At 54.8% G+C, this 3,047-nt stretch overlaps 1 pseudogene; it reads left to right on the top strand.

The window, feature by feature from the left end:
• The first annotated feature begins 356 nt into the window (after positions 1-356).
• LOC101352781 (5-hydroxytryptamine receptor 5B pseudogene) lies at positions 357-1,720 on the top strand (annotated as a pseudogene).
• The last annotated feature ends 1,327 nt before the right edge of the window (positions 1,721-3,047 follow it).

The following is a 3,047-nucleotide window of genomic DNA, read 5'->3' as shown; positions in this document are numbered from 1 at the left end:
GAAACGTGGGGCCTGTGTGTGTGTTGTGGGTGGGGATATGATGGGTGCAAGGTTAGAGCTGGCGAAAAACTTGTAAACGCCCACCTTCCGTCCCTCTTCCAGACCTCTGCAAACTTATTTAGAAACCGCTTTCTTTTCTGCATAGAGCAGAAGAATGAACTTCTCAAGACACCATCAAGCCCTTGCTCAGCAGAAGTGCTGCGCCTGAAGCGGCAGGATACAGCCAGGGTTAGGAGCTTTCTATTTTATACACCCGAATACCTACCTGAGTCCCCTTTTCGGGTACATGTGGGATCAAGACACAAGAAACCTAGAAGCGCTCTGGCCAGGAGAGGGCAGGCCCCTCTGTTACCCTAATGTCAAGCCGTGCCACCACACCGGCCGGAGGATCCGCGAAGGTGGCTGCTCTGGAATTCCTACACTATCCAAAACCTGCTCGCCCGAGGCAGGAGACCCGCTGGGACAGAGTGAAAGCCGACTCCTATGGGCGGGTGTTCCAGAATTCCACCTCCCACTCCCGGTGCCACCGGGCCCAAGTCGCCAAAAGCATGGTGGTGGGGTCTGTCTCCCAGCCCGCCCCTACGCGCTCAAATTCCCAGCCTTCGGGCAGCCGGTTGCCCCGGGGACGGCGAGGAGAGGTGGGAGAGCCTGGTGCGCGGAGCAGAGCTGGATTGAGGGCTCCAGGCAGAGGCGCCAAAAGGGCGTTGGGGCGCAGCGTCTGCAGTCCTGAAGGAGGGACCAGGTAGGACGACCTGGACCCCGCTCCTCTCGCCGGCCACGCAATGTCCCCTCCCGCTCAAGCCCTGGGGAGACCCTATCCTGCGCGCCGCGCCATAGAGGCAGTTAACCTTTCGGTGGTCGCCGCAGGTGTCGTGCTTCCCCTAAGACCCGAGGCCTTCAGCAGTAGTCCAAGCCCGTTCGGGGTCGTCGGGTGAACTCCCAGCGACGCGGTCTTGGCTGGCCGGGAACCTCTCTTCTCCGTCTTTACGGTGCTGGTGGTGACGCTGCTGGTGCTGCTGATTTGCGGCTACCTTCCTGTGGAACTTGCTGGTTGTCGTCACCATCCTGCGCGTCCGCGCCTTCCATTGCGTGCTGCACAACTTGGTTGCCTTGACGGCAGCGTCGGACGTGCTGGCGGCGGCGGTGGTGATGCCACTGAGCCTGGTGAGAGAGCTGTTAGCCAGGCGGCGCAGGCGGCTGGGCCAGAGCCTTTGCCACTTGTGGATCTCCTTCGACTTGCTGTGCTGCACTGCCAGCATCTGGAAGGTGGCGGCTATCGCCCTGGACCGCTACTGGACCATCACGCGCTACCTGCAGTACACGCTGTGAACCCGCTGCCTCACCTCTGCGCTCCAGATCGGCGTTCATTGCCCTGGTGCCTCTGCTCTTCTGCTGGGGCGAGGCGTAAGACGTACAGCTCCAGAGCTGTCAGGTGAACCAGGAACCCTCCTACGCCAGTCTTCTCCACCTGCAGCGTCTTCTACCTGCCACTTGGCGTGATGCTCTTCGTTTATTGGAAGATCTACAAGACAAATTCCGCTTTGGCCCCGGTCACCGGACTGTGTTGCCACTGCTGGCCACCGTGCAGGGGAGGAGGAGGGAGCCAAAAAGCGGGATCGCTGCGGAAGGAGCCAACTTGAGAAGAGTGAGAGTTGGTGGAAGCTTGTATACTTGGGGCGTGCGCGAAAAGGTTGGCCCCCAGCGCACCTGGAGCACATGAAGAAGGAGTCTGCCATCTGCTCACCTGGAGCACACACTGTTCGGCTTGTCACCTGTGTACCTGGAGTGCACGCAGAGGGTTCGCTACCTGCGTACCTGGTGGGTGCGCAAAAGGTTTCACTACCTGCACTCTAGGACTGGAGACCGGGCTGACACCAGCGCATGGCGGAGCTGGAGGGGGTTTGCAGGTACAGCGTTTCTCCGTAGTGCTGAGGGCATGTCGGAATAGCTACCTTCTCTGTTACTTTTCCCCTTGAGTCATTGTGTAGGTGTGAGCCCTACAGCCACCGGTTTCCTGGTCCTTCGTGGGCCAGGAGTTTGTCCTGCAGATAATGAAATTCCTCTGGCTTCTCATCCCTTATTTTCTGCCTCCACAGTCCATCCTCTCGTACCCCAAAGGGGGTAGTGAGAAGAAAAAATAATTCAAGTATCACTTTCTTTCTGCTACCTAACCTCAGTCCTATCTATCTCCTAGGCTTTAGAGCCAGATAAACAGAAAACCCAAACCCATTGCCGTGGAGTCGATTCCAACTCATAGCAACCCTATAGGGCAGAGTACAGCTTCCCCATAGGGTTTCCAAGGAGTGACTGGTGGAGTCAAACTGCCGACTTTTTGGTTAGCAGCCATATTTCTTAACCACTGAGCCACCAGGCCCGGGTAGACTTGTGGATTTGAATCCCAGCTTGGGACATTAAGACACTTGCTTAATTTCTGTGAGCCTCTTTCCTCTTCTTTAAACAAGGTAAATGCTACTGCACAGGGTTCTTGGTGAGGATGACATGATATGAAGAATGTAACTCTCCTGGCACGGAGTGGGTGGTAGAACTGGCTGGAGTAAGAAACAGATCAACAGGGCTGTTGCCTGGCAGCCCGTCTATAAGGGGCCGAAGATATCACGGGGAATGTAATGAGATGGAGGAAACTACATTGAGCAGAACTTCTCTGAACTGCATTTGCTATCCTGCAGGAGCTCCCGCCTTTGGGCCAGGCCAAATAGGTGTTCAGCTCTCTCCTCACCCTGGATGCCAGAAACTTCCCCTGTTTGAGGGGATCAGGGGTTCCAAGTAACAAGCCCCCAGATCTGAAGAATAGCAAGATGTATTGACCCTTTCCAAATACAATATATGTATTAGGGAAGGGGCTCATGAAGGGAGAAAAAAGGAAGAAGGGAAGTTGCTTTGTTCCTGTCTTTTGGTTAGTATTTTAATTTTCAAAAATTATCTCAGTTACTTAGCCTACTCAGACAAATATACGTGTTTTTAAAAGTAGACTTTTTTAAATTAAATGGCAGAAGAACTCTAACATAAAATAGGAATGGCAAGACTAT

This window comes from Trichechus manatus, unplaced genomic scaffold, assembly GCF_000243295.1.
Source record: "Trichechus manatus latirostris isolate Lorelei unplaced genomic scaffold, TriManLat1.0 scaffold00033, whole genome shotgun sequence".
Lineage (NCBI taxonomy): Eukaryota > Metazoa > Chordata > Mammalia > Sirenia > Trichechidae > Trichechus > Trichechus manatus.
The sequence above is the reverse complement of the archived record's forward strand: the minus strand, read 5'-3'. Positions and strand labels throughout refer to the sequence as shown.